The sequence below is a fragment of the Rhipicephalus sanguineus genome, chromosome 8, assembly GCF_013339695.2.
Source record: "Rhipicephalus sanguineus isolate Rsan-2018 chromosome 8, BIME_Rsan_1.4, whole genome shotgun sequence".
Classification (NCBI taxonomy): Eukaryota; Metazoa; Arthropoda; class Arachnida; order Ixodida; family Ixodidae; genus Rhipicephalus; species Rhipicephalus sanguineus.
Genome location: NC_051183.1, coordinates 56,669,132 through 56,691,848, shown reverse-complemented (window position 1 = coordinate 56,691,848; position 22,717 = coordinate 56,669,132). Strand labels below are relative to the sequence as shown.

At 45.7% G+C, this 22,717-nt stretch overlaps 1 long non-coding RNA gene across 1 annotated transcript in view; it reads right to left on the bottom strand.

Moving 5' to 3' along the window:
• Positions 1–428: 428 nt before the first annotated feature.
• Positions 429–22,717, bottom strand: part of LOC119402750 (uncharacterized) — a 33,811-nt gene continuing 11,522 nt past the window's right edge. The window contains exon 3 of the long non-coding RNA XR_005185911.1: positions 429–658. This is a non-coding gene — a long non-coding RNA (uncharacterized LOC119402750). The remainder of the gene's footprint in view (positions 659–22,717) is intronic.

Sequence of the window (22,717 nt, the reverse complement as noted above, 5' to 3'; positions counted from 1 at the left end):
GACAAAAGAGAACGATAGAAATGTTTATCATACGGCCCCCAAGAGAGGCCGCATTTCAGTGCATTGACTGGTGGAAACGAAACAAGAAAATATGTATACACTATGCACTGCGCAACACGTGATTTCCCATAGCATATAAAGCATACTACAGCTTTTGCTCATCTACCCACCTTATTTTCTGTGTCCCCCTCACGCGTTTGCCATCTCTTGGCAAACGCGTGAGGTGGGTAGATGAGATTAAGAAGTTTGTAGGTATAACGTGGCAGCAGAAAGCACAGAACCGGGTTGATTGGCGGAACATGGGAGAGGCCTTTGCCCTGCAGTGGGCGTAGACAGGCTGATGATGATGAAGATGACAGCTTTTGCTCATTTGTCAACAAAGGGCTCACGACATGCGCCGTATCCAGTTAAAACTTTCTAAATTTTATGGACCAAGGGTTTATTTCTTATTCTGCACATTAAACTGAAAAACCATTTTATTTTCCTCAACGATTACCGCACGCTCTTTCGCAATCGTAATTTTTCGCAAATCCGTTACAGCCGTCGATGCATCTCCCATTGTTAATGTCTTGACATTTGCGAGAGGTTGAGTTGTAGAACCATGTATTGCACATACCGCAGTTATGGGATGTTCCAAAAGTTGGAGTGACCGAGCAATCTGTGTGGAGTCATTTCAAAATGTATTAAAACCATTGGCTTTAAACAACACAGTTTTCTTTGTTTACGCCATCCAGCGCTCAATTCTCGGATCAACTATCGTTCTCTATGACTTCCCAGTTCTACAGGCCTGTGTACTTAGATTTAGGTGCACGTTAGAAAACACCAGATGGTCAAATTTTCCGTAGCCCTCCACTACGGCGTCCCTCATAATGATGTCTTAGTTTTGGAACGCAAAACCCCAACAATTAACTAATCTCTATCATTCCCTCTTATGGCAACTTCCACATGGTTCGACACATTCGCACACTCTTAGCAAACGACCGCTTAAAACAACGCATATACGGCGGAAAGTAGGTCAAATTTTCGACGCTCATAAATGGCTCTCTAAGCGGCCTACTTATACGGCTCTTTCATGCGGCCCTTCTTTATACGGCCTTTGGCTAAGCGGCTCTTTCTTATGCGGCCTAAGTTTATGCGGCTCTTCCATATGCGAGGCCATCTCGTTGCCAGAAGGCGGTTTAAAAGTGACCGCTTAAAGTAACGCATACCGTCGATTTGGTTAAGCGGTATTTCAGGTCAAATCTGTCCGGCTTATATACGGCTCAATATGCGGTCGAAATATATGCGGTACTTTTCGCAAATTTTTAGAAAAAAAAGAAATTCTATATTGTAGTTGATCGTGCAGTGTTCCTCCTTTTTTTTCTTTTGTTCTTTTCAGCCTTCCAACTCATGAATATGCATTTACACATCACAAGAACACTGCACAGAGAGTCACAAACCATAGCAACACACACACTCCACCACGGGGATTTGAACCCAGGCCAACCGCGTGACAAGCAGACACTGTAACCACTACGCCACCGCACCACACGATCTGGGTGGACTTCCGCGGCTTTATATATGCACTTCACGTTATCTTAGACGATTTTGCGATCGGCTACAACGCTATAATTGCGCATCCCTTACGGAGACAGAGGTGAACAATGAACGATGCGTTTCCGAGTGCATTTCCATTTGCCGGCATCATACAGCAGCAAAACGTGCCCTGTTGTGCAACCAGCCGCCAAAGAAAAGGTTTCTGCGATGTTTGACGCCGTACAGGCGGTGGAAGTCAGCTGATCTCATCTCTACTTGGCAAAGTACAGTCTCCCACGTCTTTCGCGAGCATCGCGTTGATGTCGGTGCGTTTATGCGGACAGTATTATGTAGAGGTTCATCTCAGAGAATCGGATTAAAACACATAATCGCTTATTCGCGCAACAGATGGGTTTGGTGTAGTGCAGCGCGCACGAGGCGACGGACCAGCTTTCAGAACGGGCGCGCTCATTTCTCTCCCGAGTATAGCATAGACGATGAAGAAACGTTATTGTTGAGTCGAAAGAACAACGAGCCTTCGCAGAAAAAGAATGCAGTCTCCCGAGCTCGAGGCTGACGGCGCCGACGAGCGATGCCGTGGAATTGTCATGCTGGGGAGGACGGCGGGTCTGAGGTTGTTCGTTCTCGTGGTTCGTTCGTTGTTGACAGTTGGAAGTGATGCTCCCCTTGGCTTCCACAAACGATGAAACGTAGTGCATGACTGGCGCGGAAAGAGCACGCATGAAATCGCTTGCATCACCCGTTAGAACATATGTTTCCTGCCAAGCGTCGCATCAAAAGAAGCTAGCAATGCTTGAAATCGAATGAAGTCACAATATTATCCAGCTTTCAAGGATAAAGCCATGCTATTTCTTCAAAAGTCAGAAGTGGCCTGAAGGATTCAGAAGGATCATGTGAACATTTATACTGAATAATGCAAAGATTAACTTGAAGCATTCTAATATTTAATAGGCGCTGTTAAAGCTAAATAACAACTCCAAATTAAATATGCACTTGTTTTGCACCTTGAAGGTTCATGAACGTTAAGCTCTATAACATGCCTCAGTTGACCGCATATCAGCGCCTAAGAGCGATCTGGTGGAGGCCCTGTGTTGGGGAACATGGCAGGTTGAAGGTTGTTTTCGTATTCCACCCATTGTCGACGAGTGAAAGTGATTCTTTCCTTGGCTACGAGATGTGATCGGAGCGACAAGGGCCAGTATTACTTCACTCCACGTCATCCAGTCAAGTATGCTTTGAGCTTAACGACGCTTTAACGTATAAACTAGCAAAATGCTAGAAGTGGCTGAACTCGGGCAGTAATCTTGACTTCTAGGAATAAATGTTCACCTGTCTTAAAAATGTGCTGTCAGTAGCATCCTGCTTGATTTGCATCATGGGACACGACATGTAAACGTATAATACTAAATAGTAGATATAGAGGAACAATTCTTATACTCAGTAGGTGTCATAATTGCAAATAACAGCTGCAGATAAAAAGCATGCTTTCACACTAATAGCACACCCATAAATGTTGAGCTTTACGTGTCCCAGTCAACCTCCCTCATGTTCGATGCCAGGGGCGTAGCCAGAAATTTTTTTCAGGGGGGGGGAGTCATCCATGCTTTATGCATGTTTGTGCATGCGTTAGCATGTCTGTGTGTATATATATGCAAGCAAAATTGAACATTTTCGGGGGGGGGGGTGAGTTGAACGCCCCCCAACCCCCCCCCCCCTTTGGCTATGCCCCTGTTCCATACCAGGTAGCTTTACGTGCACCTTTATTTAAATATAAGCTGTCATGCAACATCCTTAGCTTTGGCTGGTACAGCAGCTAATACAAACTGTGCTTGAGAATTCAAGATTTATTGCCAGTACCAACACTAGCTAGACACAATAACATTCTGTAGTAGTTCAATCGCAAGTGTTGCAGCTTTTTTTCAGAATTAGCAGCTCATATAGCGCTCACATAAGCATGCAGACATACACGTCTAAATGTGCAGCTATTATTCTTTTTTACGAAGAACTGCGCGAAATAAACTGGCACAAGGAGACGCACGGACAAGCGTCTTCCTTGTGCCAGTTTATTTCACGCAGTTCTTTGTAGTCATGAATTACCAACTTGCCCAGCGATCAATTCTTCGATATTATCCTTTACATGCAGCCCACTTCCATGGCAGTTACAACGGCACACCATCTGTCAGACATCGTGCCACATGAAGCGTATTCGCATATAGTACTAGACTTGTCCTTCACTAAATGTTGAGACCTGAAATGTATTTGTTCTTTTTCTGGCATCATTTCAAAACATGACCTTTCCCTTGCAGTGTTGAGACATATCTTCGCAGTAAGTTAGGCATTGTGTCCAAATCCATCACTGTGCCAGCCTGGCACTTAATTATGTATGCATGGGTCCCTTATTTCCATTCTGTGCTCCAAGCCCTTTCCTTCACCCATTACTGTAGAACTGTGGAATTTAGGTGTTTCATCTGGCAACGCTAATTGTTGTTACATTTTGTGCCATTTCTTCGAGTACCCATGCCAGTATTTAGTGCATTAAGTGAATGAAGGTACATGTTATGTTGCTGCGCAGCTGCACACTCAACAGAACAATGAGATGCAGAGCCATGAGAGAAAATATAGAGAACATTGTCACGGTACAACGCAAACACAAGACAGTGAAAAGTTCTACAAGAGTAGGACAGCTTGTTGACACAAAAAATGGCAGGCACAAACATGTCTAACAAGACAGAAACTTGGGCTAGTTGGTTGTCCTTCATGATGAACCAGCAGCACAACCACACACGGACAGAGGAAAGGTACACGAAACACAGCACTCTGTTGTGTGCCTTCTTTCCTATGTCCGTGTGTGGTTGCACTGCCGATTCACCATGAATGACAAACATGATGTTTTCGGCAAAATCCCGAAGACCCACTAGATGTTGATGTTCACTGATGTCCCCATTGTCTTTCTCGCCTGCAGAGCACACGCGTCAATACATATACAATAGGATGCATCGTAAGGGTTCTTCACCTATATGCTCTATTGTTGGAGTAATAGGGCATTGTGTCAACTAAATATTCAATGTAATAATAAAATCACCCTAAAATATATGCCATATTCCTTATTGCTCAATTCTCAACCTCCACGTATTCCACTTCAGCACCTGTGACCATAATGGCCCCCAAAGGATCTCGGCAGTAGTTTCTCTGAAGTAGTTTGCAAAGCTGTTATTCGATTAGATTAAGCTAACTGAATCTCATGAACTTATCCTTTCAAAACAAATAAGGGGGCAGTCCACTTGTTATTTTCTAGCAAGCTACTTAGCAATTTGGCCTTGAACGTGTGCACTTTCCTTGCAGTTGTGTCCCAAAAGCAGTCAGTGGCCTATCGGTTATCAGTAAAAATTTTCTTTATGAACAGCCTTACAAGTTCAGTAATGCAGCATTGTAATGGATGTATCATTCTGACATATAGTTTATGCATTCAAAACTCTTCACTTGAAATTCCTAACCAGTTTCTCCATCAGTAATGACCACAATTGCTATGCGACTCTCGGTACCATCATCTGCATGCATGGATTGATGCATTCTGCAATGCTTTAATCATGCATCTTATCACTGGCCATGTGATCTCACAAGTCACCTGTGTCCTTCTCTAGGCAGTAACAGCTATAAATATTTTGCATAACTTAACTAGTCTTTTTTCCAAACAGCATGACTTACCTCTATTTGCACAGTCAGTAAGCCTGAACACACAGTGCACACTTTTGTAAATTGACATATTTTATTTTCAATTACAAACAAAACTGAGCAACAATGTATACACCAACAGAGCGTTTGTAAACTAATAAGTCAATCTTACACTTTTACAGAAACAAGGTAAAAAACAACAACTGCGAAAGAGGTGATCAAATAATTGAACAGAACGATTGTTGTTTTTCTATGCTTTAGGGGTTTCAGGCCTTCTCATCTGACTAGAATTGATAATGACCTAGCTTGAGTTTCAGCACGCCTATACGTAGAAAAAACTCTATTGCAGAGTGCAGGTCAACACATACATAGAAAATTGCACCACATAAATGGCAGGACCTACCTAAATGCCTTCAATTATAATAACTTTACTTAAACACAATAAGATAACACAGAATTGACTAGAGTAACAAAGAAGTATTGAAAGTAAGTGGGCCTTGATCGATGTCATATATGTAGCCTTGGAAACAGACGAAGGGCTTGAGGTGTGCTTCATGCCTGTTTCTGGCACTTAATTTGCAATATATGAGTAGAATACACAGTGAAAAAAATTCTGTTCTATATCATGAGCTGTGTAGTGCACGTAGGTACTATGATTTATCACAAATGTATGACTAAACTAGATACCCTCTATATTAGTAGGCCTGAAGTTTGAGGACGCAGCTTTTCTGTAGGTAGTGGCTAATAAAATTTCAAAGCATAGGTATCAGCTGTGCATGAACGACAAGTGATATGCTAATATAATGCCCTAATAAATAGGACTTTTCATAGTACATGCATCAGAAATAATATGATGACTGTGTATGTTATACTTCGAGGAAAACTACAAAATGAACAATGAATATGTATATATGAACACACACACACATACACACACACACATACAGTTATTATTGCACATGATGTCTGCCACAGATTCCAATGCTAGTGTACCTGCTACTCAGGTATTCTCAAAAGAAAGAGCATTGAAAAGTGCATGGACATAAAACGAACTTAAATGTCTCTAAAGTTTGTGAAAATTCAGCTAGCCAGCAGCCTTATCTACCCAGCCTAACAATGTAACAAAAAACACAAACAAAATAAAACTGCACAAAAAAGAACATAAGTTAGGCGTTGTCCTTGAGCTTGTCGAGAATCTTTAGCAGATTACTGCTTGCCCAGCAACGTGGAAAACTCTCTTCCTTGTGGAGTAAACTTTGAATTAGTCCCAATGTTTGGGCGAAAGCAGACGGGTAGGTAACATCCTTTATGTTATGTACGGTCAAACACCAGAAAAGTGCCTTCTCAAGCGTGCAGTCATCTTTCAGGGTAACACGTTCGTCCTCAGCACAAAAAATAAGCTTTGTTGCCGTGCTCCAAACAATCATGGGCCCTGGCAACCTATGGACATCTGCAAGATACTGGAAAAAAGTAATAAAAACTAATATATGTTTTATGTTCTGCACAGCACATCTTTATACAAAAAGCTAACAATTCAGAGGTAGTAGATGGATGAATGCCAGCACTAAAATATTACAAGCTTTATATGCAAAACCGTGCATAAATTGAGATTTTTATGGGCGTGGTTTATGCCACAGTAAATAAAGCAGTTTCAGCAACCGGGTAGACAGCTATAGGTGCCACTGCTTGAAATTTTGCTAATGCATTCAAAGCAGCCACAGGTACAATGTCAGATCTCACAAGTGTATAAGCAAGCGTTTCTTTGTGTTTCGCACGCAATGTTCATATATATCTGTTCCATGAAAATAGGTAAAAACAGCAGCCAAATGGGTGTGCTGAGACCATACGTTACGGAAAGCAGAGCCTTGGCTTGCTTCAATAGTAGGCTGAAATGGAGGCCTGAAGCCACCTCTCAATGATGACATATCATAGGTGGTGACAGATGGCATGTGTGTTGGGCATGTCCTTTTGCACTAAACTTGAGTGCTGTAGTGTCACGCTCACAGGGCAAACCTGGAAATACCTGGTTTCTGTTTCTGTTGCGAAATGGAAGTACCACAGGAGAATCAAAAAGGCCCGAATGGATTGCCTACATTGACTTACATGATTGCTTATGTGTGTACGCCTTTGTGCATACAGATGTACTTGAACTATCTTAAACTATTTTAAACAAAGGAATTGACTGGGCCCTATTGCAGAAAAGGTACTCTGCTACAAGCAAGGTGGACGTAGCGACAGAGTCCACATTGAAAAAACTAAAGGCCATGTCCACACTAGGATACACAGCAGTTCCCAGTCATCATGTAAAGTGGCTACGCATGTAAGGTGGCTACACATAGGCTAATAGCAATATTCTTTGCAGCACCAAGGAAACAAACTTCAATCTACATGGATGTTCTAATACTGAAATTTGACATATAATCTTTCGTTGAGTGAATGATACAAATTACATTCAAAGTTAATGTCAGAGTACTTTAGCAGACTCAAAGGGCCCACTTTGTGTACACAGATGCATGCAGTGAATGGTGCTGTCGTATATAGACTAATATCACAACTTTGCAGGTCATTTCGGCTGTCAATGCACACGTCTGAGAGTGGTGCAACCACCTGCTTATTGAATATTGTCTTTCTTTCATTGAAATTAAAGCTCTTTTGCAGAAAAACATTCTTGTATTCAAAAGTATTTTGTGTTTGCATACAGCATAATTGGGCGTAAAATTACCCTGAATATCTCCTTTAAACGTGGTCTTTACAAACATATGTATTTGTTGTCTGGTCAGACATAGAATAGCTTTTTTTTATTTCATATGCTGCGCCGAAAAGTGCTGCATAATTGTGACAAAATTGTCGTGCGAAAGAAAATTCTTCAATGGAATGAGTTAGCTATAGACTTAATTGTAATTTATCAACTCTCCACCAGAAACAAATATCTAAGTTTTATCTGTTGCAGTACCTTAACGCAGATAAATAGTTACATTGTTTACGAACGTTTTACGATAGTCATGCAACTACAATACTGATTCCGTTTTTGAACAATATATGAGAGATAGATCCGCTTCAGGTGCACAATTGCAGATGCTGCTTGATATAGTTCTTCATTCGCGAACCACATAATAGTGAGCAACAGTGTTTCGCTTTCTGACAATTTGCGACCTTCATGCATTTCGAAGAAAAGGTCCGAGCAAGAGGCTCTTCCGATGCGCGTTTCACAGATCTATAGAGACTCGTTAGGAGCGGTGCTTTGTTTCTAACAGCACAACACAAGATTGGGAGCATCGAAATAAACTCACGCAGTCGTGCATGGTTCACGGGGCAGTGCCCGCAGTAGGAGCACCAGGTAACTTGATGTGGCACGCCTGGTTCCCCTGGCTGGCGGCTGTACGCGAGCAATCTGATGCACTCACACTCACATCGCACTGACACACTTTGCACTCACACGTGCCATCATAACTGCACGCTCCTCTCTGAATGTCTTTGACGTCGGTCGAGGTGTACATCCCACGCAGCACGGCCTGATCGGCACTGCCGAAACGTTGAAGCACGCCAAGGCGATCGCGGAACCGAATTCTCAACGAAAACAGAGAGACCACGCAAGGAGCGGGCGCAAAAGAGACGGACACCGCTCGACGCGCATGGGAGAGAGAACTATAGGGGGGATAAGTCAGCAGCGTGAGCAGGGAGAGAACGCGATCAAAGGTGAAAACTTCCTTCGCACGTTGAGTTTGTAGACGTCGCGGGCGTTGTTTGCGTGACAATTTTGCGTATTCACGAGTAAACAGAAACAAAGGCACGTCTACAATACGAACTTGTATACTTTAAACAAAAACGGTGCGAGGCGAACGAGGCAGCATGAGGCGACTGACGTAACTCGGCACGGCCGCTGCGTTTCCAACGCACGTGCTTCGCACGAAATCAGATATGATTGCCAAGGTCAGGGAGGCGCTGGCTGTATTGGCTGTATGCTGTATCTCGAGTTCACCGGCCGCATCCGGCGCCAACACAGGAAACACTACACGACGTCAACGTGGACTTCGAGCCTTGAGCACGCTCGCTCGGCGCTCTCTCGCTTCTCGCCGCGGCGCCGATCTCAAATTCCCGCATAAAACAGCGGGCCCTGTATAAGCGTTGCGTCCGCTCGAGAAATTTACGCGTCAATAAACCGCGGGCTCCATATAAGCGTTGCGTCCGCTCGCGGCCGCAGATAGCGGGCCCAGCCCGTTACCGCAGAATTTGTCACGCTTAATGGCGATTCAAGGGCCGCTTATATGGAGTACCTTGTGGTGGAATAAAAATGGGCCGCTTATGCGCCGGACGTTATACGGGACTTGAATAAGAGTGCAGTGACCATAATTTTCTATAATAATAATATTGTTAATAATAATAATAATAATAATAATAATAATAATAATAATAATAATAATAATAATAATAATAATAATAATAATAATAATATCTTGGCTTTAACGTCCCAAAGCCACGATATGATTATGAGAGACGCCGTCATGGAGGGCTCCGGAAATTTCGACCACCTGGGGTTCTTTAACGTGCACCTAAATCTAAGTACACGGGCCTCAAACATTTTCGCCTTCATAATTTTCTATAATAAAACATACAAAATGTATGTCCCCATAACCTTCCCCCAAATGCAGCTGGTTAGACCATATGCAAGGACAATGGGATTTGTGACAATAGTAAAGCTTGTCCTGCGTCACAATTATCCTTCTCATTGAGCACAATTGGGTATTCGTGGCATTTCATGTTTCTGCAAGGCAAGAACAATGCGCTTCACGCTTCATTCCCAATAAAAAAGAAAACTTCTATGCACCAAGTTTACGCCCGAGATGGAAATGCTATCTTGCGAGTGTTGAAATCCCTGTTTCCATTCCACTGTTTCTTCCGTAACGCTAAACAGCGGATGTTCCTACGTTTAGTATTGTTGATTTTTCTTATAATTACGGTGCTACAAACTAAAGAAGACATGCAAGGATCCTGGCAAAGCCATACTTATACCATCAACAACATAACACTGTTTTCATTTGTACGCTTCCATCTTACACTGTTATGTAAAGCGACACCGCCTTAATAACACTATGTTTAAGCCAACCTCCAGCGTGGCGGTAGTTCGCATACCGCGGTAGTATTGCTATGCACGCTTCTTTTTCTGCTTTTATATAACCGGCTTGTCACACTTGTAGCCACTGCCTTGCGTTGGCCGTGCCGGAAATTGGCGAACCTTCTCGATTATATTACTCTCTTCTGATAAGGTTCCGCGCCCAACGAGAACAGTAGAATTTATTCTAAAGCTGACGCGGCCACCAACGATAACGCTAGAATCGTCAATGCCACATATTTAAATGCCGTCTTGCGCTACCACTGATTATTTTTATTGACGATCCACGGCTGTGTGCGCAGATATCCTTGCAATCTGACTGTCATTCTTATTTCTGGGTAAAAGTTGGTACAATAAGGAGTTCCTTTTTTACCGGCTTAAAGGGGTCATGGACCACTTTTCCAAGTAATGATCTAATGACCTCAGTATCGAAGTTTACTGCCTCCCGAATCGATTGCCGCAAAAACTTCTCGAATCCCTCAAAAATGAGCGGAGTTACGGGAGTTTCGCGCACGCTCCCAGCGCTTGCTCTCTTTTCTCGTGCCGACGAGAGCACTCGAAGCTACACAGGGAGGGATGGCACGGGAGAAAGAAGTTAGGTCAGCGCAAGGAGGTTTAAAAAAAACTTCTGGAGTGGAGGTCCCCTATGCGCGTCCACGCGAGCGGGTGAAGCCTGGGAAACCGGTTGGCAGCCATCTTGCTCCAGGCAAGAGGCAGCGCAGCTTGCGCGCGGACAGCGTAATCGTGAGCTTCCGCGGGGGCGTTTCAGCATGAGAACGGGACAGCTAGTGTTACTTATTTGACCGATTTTTTTTGTCCTGCAAGATTGAAGCAGGCAGTTTTTTGCGCCATAGTACATGGGTTGAAGCGTACCTCATAACACGTAGAATTCGCTTCCAGCATTCCCGAAGTTAAAGCACATGGTGGAGTTATTAAGTGGTTCATAAAATTTTATTCAGTCCCGGCTTTTATACAATTTCAAAAGAACAAAAAATATATACAATGTGGTTTATACGTGAATCGATAAAGCAACAAGTTGCACAATAACTTCAAAATGCATCATAATGCACACAATCACGAAACTAACCGTATGAAACACGCGCCCTTAAAAACTAAACACAGCAAAAGAAAAGATGCGAAAGCAGATTAACTGACTAGCTTGCTGCAGCTCTTGTTTACGCTCGTTTACAAATTTTAAAAAATAACAGTCCATGTCAGCCGCGCTCTTACTGCACTCTGGGAGTTTTAAATGCGAAGCATTTCTTAGCGAACCTTTGGTACATTCAGCGTTTTTATCTATCTATCTATCTATCTATCTATCTATCTATCTATCTATCTATCTATCTATCTATCTATCTATCTATCTATCTATCTAGCCGCCTACGTCTGGGTGCTCTCATGATCGCCTCCTTGGTGTAGACCAAAATCGGTATGGGAGGGTAAGAGGATTTGATGAATATGACTGTCGGGTCATGACATCAATAACGTGAATATCCTGTCGCGTACGTCGTCAAACCCTGTCCTCCAGACACGTGTGGCACATACCAGTTTACCACGGGCCGCGGTGTACGGTTACGCGCCACAGGTTATTGACAGTTTATATCTACCCAGGAAGGGCATGGACAGACATGAGTAATTTAAATGCGAGAGCGTTAAGAAAAACCGACACCGGCAGCGTTGACCCGACGAATAGAAAGAATAAGTATTAGGATGACAGCAGGAATCGAACCAAAGCATTCTGCGTGGCAATCAAGTATTCTACCACAGAGGCACGCCAGGTATAGAGTTTGGAAAAGCAGCCTATGCAGGCATAACAACGGTGCAACGTCAAGTGTGGTTGTGGTGCAGGCCATCTAAATTTGCAAGAAAGCAATACACAGTACGCATGTACTCCTACCATACCGGCGTCATATCAGATTAACGTCTTCCGTTCCAGTGTTGGCTCCGATTTTATAGCAGTGTAATAAACATTACATTTGTATTCCTATGATTCAGCAAGCTATGTTGAAGCATTCCTCGACCCCAGAGGAATATACTAACGAAAGTTACGTATGATATCCACATAGTTGCACCATAAAGTGCACTTAGTTTCGATAATGCTGACGTATGTAGTCTGACGTGAGGGCTGACGTTACGTTGCACTATAAGGTTACCCTTTAAACGCCAGTGTTGTCGACGTGCCTGGTAAGCCCACGATGTGCACACAGCTACTACACTTACAAAAACACGTTGATCCACCTCGTAACGTTTGGCTCAAAGCCATAAAATACAGCATAGAAGTACTCGCTGACTGCTTCGCATGAAACAGATTCCCACAACGCGTGGGATCTGCCCAATTTTTTCCGGTCGATTTCTTTGGAAATGTGGTGAAGCCTGATTTTACAGCGAAAGCTGTTGTCAGATCAAAACGGCAGTGGGGTAGTTGTCCCCCGCCGCCGCAGGTGTCCGTAACCACTATCGCTCGAAGTAAGAAAAAATGAAATAAATAAACAGGCTCAGATGGGATTTGAACCCGGGTCCTCTGCGTGGCAGTGGAGTATTCTACCACAGAGCCACGCTACACACTGGAACTCCTTTGCAAAAACATCCTTACAGGCTTCATGCCGGGAAAGGAATCGCGTTAAATGTGTAATATAGCGCGTCAGAAGAGTAAAATAACGACCAGGCGTCACACAATACTAATTCGCAACAAGTGACCGGGTTGTTAATTGCTTCAAACCCATTACAAGAGGCTGAGCCGTAATTATTCGTAGTCATCAGCCACAGGCAGCGTCAACAACGTTCACATAATGCCTTAAAGATGTGTCGGGGGTACCTCGCTATCCGCATAAAGATGAATAATGGCATAGTGATTGCTTCCCTACCTTACAAAAATTATTATTTGCGGCGTAGTGGGTACCTTGCAAGTTTTCTTGTATTGGTTTCCCCAAGGGAGCTTAGAATGGGCTCTAGAGAGGCCGCTCTTCCAGATTTCGCTGTGACTGTGCTGCGCGGTCCATGCAGGCCCGGCGTTTTTTTATGCACAACTTGGCAATCTCCGACAAATTGTAAATGTGGTTATCGAGTGGATCGCAGTCCAACAAACGAGACATCCACAGCACTCGCTTGTCACCAAAGGAGTGGAGAAATTCGCCATCTGTGGAACTTCCGCGGGGGCTCAAGCGACGACCCACACGTTTTCTGCCTGGAGCAGTATGGCGGTCGTCGGCTTCAGCGGCGGCGCGCCGCCTCCACTCCAGAAGTTTTTTTTAAACCTCCTTGCGTCAGCGCGCGTCATGAAACGCGATCGCTCTCCCGCTGTGATTCGCGCGCGCGCGAGTGCGGCTACCGTGTACTGAGGAGTGCGGCGCCGGCAAGTGGCGGCACCCCGTGGCAAGAAGCGCATCTGATTCGAATGCCACTCTTGATTTACGTCGGCTGTCGGCCAATAAGCATTCTATGTCTCTTGCGACGTAAACAGGCAGATCCGCGACGTCAACGTGCAGACGCCCCGCCCACCGACGAGAGTGAGAACCGGCCTCTGTTTGAAAAGAGGGCGCCTGACGAAACGGCACTTCGCGCTCCGCTTGCGGCCTTTACGCGGCGCGCACGACTGTAATATTTGGCAAAGCAGTTCATAGCCGTGTCAGCTTTCCGCAGGATGTGTTTTTTCAACAAGCCCAAGGGGTGCTTCATGACCGCTTTATATTTGTATTCATGTGATTGAGTAAGCTTTTCCAGAGTCCGCATTTTCATGATTATCCACTCTTGATGTGCCAGGATGCGATAGATCACCCATAACTGTACCAGACGATTGAGTGGATGCCGGTGACCAGTTCATAACAGCAGATGTGCCTGATCTCATTTTGCTGACAGCTGCAGGGTGAACAGCAGCTAACTTGGACGCGTTCCACACTCGTCCATCTTCCAACAAGTACGAGGCTGTTCCACGCTTTTCAACGATCTTCTTGGGCGCGGAGAACTGTGAAGATAGCTTCCCAGGAATGGCAGATAATTTAACCAGCACGTAATCACCAACGGCGAAGTTTGGTTCCTTGGCTCCGCGTTTTTCATCTGTGTAGCTCTTCGACCTGGTTTGCTTGTTTTTCACGCGCTCTCGCAACTGCTCAATCGCCCTTGACGGGTCCATGCTGAAGCATTTGTCGGGCTTGCCCACTATGTCGAGCCTTGTTCGAGGTTGGCGTCCATGAAGAAGTACAGCGGGCGCAGCACCAGTTTGTCGCGTGAGGCGTACATCGATATATTTGCAGGTAATCAAGCATGGCTATTAGATGCGAAGTATCTTAAGGCGGAGCTCAATCCGGTGGTGGTTGTGGTGGTGGTGTGCGGCGTGACCACCCTTACTGCGCATGCGCATACCCTCTCCACACACCTCCCCTCCCCTTCCCCTCTCCACTTCCCCTCTCCACTTTCCCTCTCCCATACCCTTCTCCCATACCCCTTTCCACTCTTCCTCTGAAACGCGGGCTAGACATGCCGAAATTCTCTCCTGCGCAACGCCGCGATGAGCTCGAGCGCATGCGCGTCCCCTCCCCTTCTCTCTCCTCTCCTACGCTGCCCCCCTCTCGCCCGCCTGTCGACCGCGTTCCCCGCTCGCCCGCCCTGTGAGAATTAACGGCCAGGCTAGATGGAAGATACGACGCGCGTAGCGTCCCTCTTCGCGTTCCACGACGCGAGGTCGGTAGCATGCCCAACGAACGCCAACGGAACGCGATCGTGCAAGTGCTCCGGCTTCGCATCGCCTCATGGCCCCCTTTATTTTTATATCACGGCGTTCAAACAGAGCCAGTTGTATGTATGACTTCAATACCCTGTTGAATCGTTCCACCAAGCCGTTAGCTTGCGGGTAGAACACAGAAGAGTTGTAATGCTTGATTCTAAGTTCTGCGAGAAATTCTTCAAAATTTGCTGATGAAAACTGTGGCCCATAATCGGATACGAGACCACGTGGGTATCCTTTGCGTGCAAAAAGTTCAAGTAAGAATTTCTTCACTGTAGGTGTGGTCGCGTCTCTTACGAAAGCCACTTCAGGCCACTTGCTGTAATAGTCAATGATTGTAATGGCAAAACGGCAGTCGGCTGAAGCTTGCGTGAAAGGTCCTACGATGTCGATTGCAACTTTTTCCCAAGCTTTGTCAGGAAGAGGAACGGGTTGCATTGGCGCTGCAGAGGTACGTGCAGACTTGTCGCAGGACTGGCAAATCACGCACGTGCGCACAAGCTCTTCAATATGACTGTCCATGCACGGCCACTAATAGGACTCTCTCAGGCGAGCTTTGGTGCGACTAATGCCTGGATGGGACTCATAGGCCAGATCCATAAAACGGCGTGTCATAGACGCTGGCAGGACAATCCTTTCACTTCAGCACAAGATATCATTTACAACTGAGAGTTCAGCTCGCACATGAAAGTAAGCCAGGAGCTCTTTCGACAAAGATTTTTTGGCAGCCCAAGAAGTAATCGTGAAGTGCTTGGCTTGAGAGAGAGCGGGGTCGTTGGCACTGGCTTCTTGAAGCTCTTGCATGGTAACGACTGGAGACAGGAAGCATATGAATTCTTCTTCGGGTGCATCGCGGAGTAAACTCTGTACGGGCAGCCGGGAAAGAGCGTCAGCCACGACGTTTTCGCTACCCTTTCTGTATTCCACGGTGTAGTTGTAGCACAGCAACCGTGAGGACCAGCGCGCAATCCTTAATGGACGGTGACCGGTACCTTTCGTTGAAAGAAGCGTAACCAATGCCGCATGGTCAGTCCGTAAGATGAAAGGTCTCCCCCACAGGTAAACGTGCCAATGTTCGCAAGCCCAGACGCAGGCAAGAGCCTCGCGTTCGCCAACTGAGTACTGCCGTTCATGTGGCTGCAGGGTACGCGAGGCGAACGCGACAGTTTGCAGTGAGGTTCCGTTATCTTGCTGAAGTACCGCACCTAATCCATATCCTGAGGCATCAGTCGTGACGTACACCGGTAAGTGAGGATCGAAAAGATGAAGAACCTCGCAAGATGTTAGAAGAGCTTTCAGTCGCTCCAAACTGCCTTGTGCTGCCGCAGTCCAAACGAAAGGTGCATTTCCTCGAAGCAAGGCACGCATTGGCTCCACAACGTCAGAAAAATGGGGGATGAACTTGGAGTAGAAACCTGCAAGTCCCAGCATCGAACGAAGTTCGTTGATGTTTTTAGGTGAGGGTGCCTTGGTTATCGCCTCAATGGATGACATAAGTGGGAATAACCCTCTAGCGCTGCCAACATGACCAAGAAAAGTCAGCTCTGCGACGTCAAAAACACACTTGTGGTTCAACCTGAGGCCCGCATCAGAGAGCCGTTTCAAAACAGTGCGCAAATTGCCCAGATGATCCTCGCGGGAGCGTCCATACACGATGATGTCGTCAATGTAAAATAAGACGCATTTGCACCCTTTTAGGATCAAATGCATCATCTTTTGAAATGCTGAGGGCGCCGATGCTAGTCCGAAGCAAACCCTTTTGAAGCGAAAGAGTCCGTCATGAGTTATGAAGGTAGTAAGGTCACGGCTCTCTGGGCTGAGTGGTAACTGGTGGTACGCAGAAGCTAAGTCGAGCTTTGAAAATCGCTGCGCCCCAGCCAAGCTGTTCAGTAGTTCTTCAGTTTGTGGCAAAGGAAAACTGTCCACTACCACAGCTTTGTTTGGCTCCCGTAGATCAACGCACATGCGAATCGAGCCATCTTTTTTCCTAGCTACCACAATGGGTGACACCCACACTGACGAGTCGACGCGCTCAATGATGCCCTGGGCTTCTAATTTTTGTATTTCTGCCGAGACTTGCTCGCGAATGACAAGTGGCAGCCGTCTCGGCTTGCTGGCCACTGGTTGAACAGACGCGCGAACTTTGACCTTGTGACAGAAGCCTTTAACAGTTCCAAGCTCTTTTGAAAATAGGTGCTCGAATTCGAAACGTAACTCTTCAGGCAACAAGGAGTTTCTTGCGTCATCAGAAGACACTTAAGCGGTGACCCCTGAATCTTCATGTCCAGAGCCGCGATGCCATCTCATCCAAGAATGGTTGTTCCTCCAGGCACAACGTACAATAAGATAGAAGTGCATCGACCATGGAATGAGGCTGCAGCAATAAAACATCCTTGAATTGGAATGGCGGACTTGGAATAATCGAGAAGCTGAACGGACGTAGATGTCAGAGGATACACTTTAGAAAAGTGACGTTTCTAAAGGCCCTCAGCCAGAATGGAAACCGATGTTACAGTGTCTATCAAGAATGACACAGAAATTCCCTCAATTTCTAATACTGCGTAAATTCCTTTCTTACGGCTCCAGATTTGACACACACTTAAGTGATCGTCTGGGTCAGCTGTATCGCTATCTTCCGCGACATGCTGAACATTTTTCGCGAACTTTCGCAGCGACTTGCACACCTTTTCCAAATGGCCAATTTTCTCACACTTTCGACACTTATGTGTCTTGGCCTTGCACTGAGGGCTATTTGCAAGGTGCTCCGCCGAACCACAACGATAGCGTTCCTGCTCTTTGAAGGATCGTTGACTTTGACTTTGCGTCTTATAGCATGTGCACGTGCTACAATGCTTCTCTCTCTCCTTTGAATTATCTTTAACACGATGAACTTGTGATTCCTTTCGGGACAGTTCTCTGGTTTCACTTGTCGCCTGATCATGCTGTTTTGCAATAGTAAGGGCCCTTGAAAGCGTTAGGGACTCTTCCAGCAGAAGGCGTTCACGTAAATACTCGCTGGTCGTTTTCTCTATCAGCTGGCCGCGTATCATGTCGTCCGCCAAGTCACCGAAATCGCACGCTCCTACCAAGCTTCTCAGAGCGGTGATGTAATCCGCCGCAGTCTCACCTGGGGCTTGTGTACGTCGACGAAACCGGTGACGCGCAGTAGTGACGTTCACCTTGCTCCTGAACAGACCTTCCAGCGTCGCGATGGCACGGTCGACGTCATCCGGGCTAGGAGACGCCAACGTCCCTTCCGTGGGGCTCGAAACCGCAAGGCCCGGGTCGTCCGTTGCCGTCAGTCTGGAAGATGCGCTGTCCTTCCAAGCCCAAGCAGTTGAGCAGAATCGCCTTCCGCCGAAGAGCAGGTAGGTCGGAGGCGCCCGAAGCAACCATGTAATTCTTGAAGGCTTGTATCCATCGCTCCCAAGGGATGACCGGGCGTCCAGGTGACGGCAGGAACGGGGGTGGCGGTTGTAGTCCAGAAACACTCATCGTAGAGGACGACAGGCGAACGTACAACACTCACGAAGATGAAGGTCAGACCGGTAGCACATGGGCTCGTAAATCTTCGTCGCCAAAATATGTTGTGTCGTGCATATCAATTAAGACACATCAAAGGAAACATTCGTTCCTCATTCTTTATTTCTTCTTCGTCGTCTTCGCTGAGGCGGCAGCCGAGCACGTGCCATTTCCTGGCCCCGTAGTCGGCAGTGACGCCTTATACGACAATGACCCCTTTGTATTTGTATTCCTGTGATTGAGTAAACTATATTCAAGCGTTGCTCGACCCCGGAGGAATGCGCTAACAAATGTTGCATCAGATATTCACCTCATCGCACCGTAAAGTGCAATTAGTTTCCATATTAGGTACGTCTGTGCTCTAACGTGAGTGCTCACGTTGCGTAAGACCATAGGCAACCCTTTAAACGCCAGTGTTGTCGCCGTGCCTGGTGATCACACGATCTGCACACGACTGTGCACACGACAACCCGTCGATCCATTTAGTAACGCTTGGCTCAAAGCCAAAAAAATGCAGCATAGAACTACTCGCTGACCGCTTCGCGTGAAACCGATTCCTACAAGGCGTGGGACCTGCCTCGATTTCTTTAGGCTTTCAGTGTACTATCAGTTAAATTTATCGTACCTCATTTTACCCTCACTAAGTTTTGGGTAGCCAACAAGGCACGTCCTTGGTTGAGCTCCCTCATCATTCCACATCGTTTACCTGCCGGGGCGTCTGTTTAGGCAAGCGTGTGATGCTTTGCAACACTGTGGACACAGGCACAAAAATGTTGTACCCTCTGCATAGGCTCAACTATGCAGGCATATATTGCAGTGTTTTCGTTAAATGGAATTCCACGGCTTGAACCAAAGTAGAGTATTAGGACGGTGAAGGTCGGACGGCAGCGCTAATACGTTGCTTTGGCTCAGTTCTCGCTTAGACAGGCCGCCAGGATTAACCCACCTGAAAGAAAATAGGCTGTCTCATTTTTATATTTTTTCTCTCTCTCTAACATTTGTTTTTATTTTGCATGTTAATCTTTCGTATGCTCTGTTCATTTAACTTCTACTTATTCGCTTCAGATGTAGGTTAGCAATACATTTAAGCTGTAAGTGCGCAGTATACTGACACCTCTAAGTTTCTGTACAGAACCGGACTTTAAAAACATGTTTTGAAAAATTGTATCCGATAATAACTAAGAAAATCTTGTAAGGAATTTTTCGAAATCTCTTCGTCTAAGATAGCAGTAAACTGGCTTAAGAGGTTATCAGTACTGTACGAAAGGATTTGGTTGTGGACTTAAGAATAGAGCAAGACCAACTACAGAAACTTGACTCGGAGAAGAGTTATTTGCACTAAAGCACTAATGTGGGCTGAGGCATGTCTTCTTTTGAGCATTTCATGCTAGATATTCGTCAACACTGATTACCGCATAAAGGCAGACGTGGTTAACTGGGCCGAAACGGTCGTGGCTAGCTACTGGCCACCACCCTTCGAACCACCGGCAAGCTAACTTCAACGACCTCGTGTTGTGCCGCGAATAAAGTTGTTTCTCTCTTTCTCCCTCTCGCACTGTTATGCGTGGTAACCATGGAGGACACAGCACGGACGTGTAATTAAGCAGCCGTTTGGTGAGTAGCGTCACCACGGACCCGACCTCCCCCCTGGGTCACCTTAAGAATCTTTGCGTTGGTGCTTGACACAATCACGGACGCTTAACCCCCACTCAAACAATAGCCAACCATGGCTAAAGGCTGAAAGGTGTACGAAGGAAAGTATGAGCGGTGGCAGTCAAGGTCTTCGTCGGGTCACAGCTGACAGGCCTGCCGCACCTTGTGGTTGGTAGATCCAGGAGACCTTGGTACGCGTATGGGGATGAAATACACTTCACATTCAGGAATCTTGGTGCTCTCCTGTGCCAACATATTCCATGGCGTTTTCTTCGTTTTCTAAAAGAATTACTGGTCTCCTAAGTGGACTGGCACCGAAGTATAGCGAACAAATTCTCTCGATGAAATCCTTCGCAAAGACGAAATGTAATCAATAAACAGGTGACTTTTGCAATCGAGAAGTTTCTTCACGTGGCACTGCGGACTAATTAGAAGACCAGACTCCTATACTCAGGAGATGTGTTCCTCGAAGTGTTGCAAAAAATCACAGTATGTCATTTATATGTTGTCATATTCGACTCCAGTTCGCCAAACCACCCCGATAATTTAGGACTTGAGCTTCTCGGCGATTAGTCAGGTCCTATATTATACACATCTTTTAGAAGAGTAATTTTGCCTGAAATGGTTCAAGTCATTCCTATTAAAATGTCCATTTTCAATTTCTAACACTTTCAGTAGCGAACACATAGTTCAAGGAACTTTGGCTGAGTTACACCAGTGCCATAAAGCAATATCAGTTACGAATATTACTAACCACTGTGGGAAACGGCACATCAAATGTGCTTTGGTCATGTGTCATAATTCACCGCGGCTCGCTACCTCCTATCAAGCTACAACAATCGTCGTCTTGCTCCATATATTTTGGAGGCGCAGTGCACGTGTTTTCGACTTTTTTTTCATCGGTACCATGAGAAGCACTTTTGTGATCGGGTGCTGCAGAGCTGTACAAGGCGCACAGGTGGATTTACAAAGACGTGTTTATGCTACAGCTATATGCGTCTATTATACTTCTGAAATCTGTATCTCTAGAATGCTGTTTCAAATAGGGCCAATCCGTGCCCGAAGACCCCACCTCATGCACAGCTGCGCAAGAACAAAGACTGATGCAGGGCTCTTCCCGACACAATAGTTTTGACTTCGCAGAAGCAACAAGGTGATCGCCTTTTTTAATCGGCAAACAGGGCGAAGCACAAGATCAGTAGCTAGGCACTGTGACATCATGCAACATGTGTCACAGCTCGTTCTGTACCACTCAAAGGGGTACTGACAAAAAACGCCAGGCCTGAGCGGAAATCGCCGCACAGTCACAGCAAAAGCTGGAAGAGTGGCATTTCTAGAGGCCGTTAAAAACTCTTGGGACTACTAATAGAAATACACTAGCAAGGTACCCACTATGCCATAAATCATAATTTTTGTGTACTTGGGAAGCACCCACTACGCCATTATTCGTCATTCCGCGGAGAGGCGAGGTACCAGCTACACATCTGTAAGGCATTATCTGCAGTTTGTTGATGCGACGGTCCACGACGATGAAGAATTATGGCTGAGCCCCTTTCAATGGGTTGGAAGCATTAAACTACCCACTAGTTACGCAATTCGCATTGTGTGACGCCCGGTCGTTATTTAGCTCTCCGACCACACTTTATAACATACGTTAACGTGAGAAAGAGAGAGAGAGGGGGGGGGAATTAACTTTATTGAGACCTTGAGGAAATGGATTATGGGAGCCTTGTGGGCTTCCTTGGCAATCAGTAGAACTGCACTTGCGAGGAACCCACTGCGCTATAAATCAACATAATTTTTGTGAAGTAGGGAAGCAGCCACTATGCAATTTTTCGTCGTTCTGTGGAGAACCAGGGTACCTGCTAAACACCTGTAAGGCATTGTGTGGACTTTGTTGATTCTGTGGCTGATGACGATGAAGAATTATGGCAGAGCCCCTTGTAATGGGTTGCAAGCATTCAACCACCCACTCGGTGAGCAATTCACATTGTGTGACGCCTGGTTACAGAATTCGCAGTGTGTGACCTCCTCGTTATTTTACTCTTCTACCGCGCTATAATACAATATTACATTACATTAATATTGTGTCTAACTAAGAAACGAGCCCTTAAAAGTCATATTCCTTGCTTCATGTTATTGTGGTTCCTTCCCGACATGAAGCCTGTATAGGGTTTTTTTGCAAAGCAGCTTCAAGCACCAGCGTGGCTCTGAGGTAGAATACGAGGCTCCCACGCAGAGGGCCCAGGTTCGAAACCCGTTTCATCCTGGATGTTTTTTATTTCATTTTTTTTCTTAATTCGCGCTGGCGGACAGCGGCGCCGGTGGCGGCGGACAACTACGGCGCCAGAAACGGCCGTTGTTGTGATTTCACAACAGCTTTCGCTGTAAACATTTTGCGTATGAGATAGCCTGTGGGATCAATAATTGTGAACATGCGTATATCATCAGCGAAATTTGAGCAGCGAACATGGCTTGGAAGGTGATTTATATGAACCTTGAAG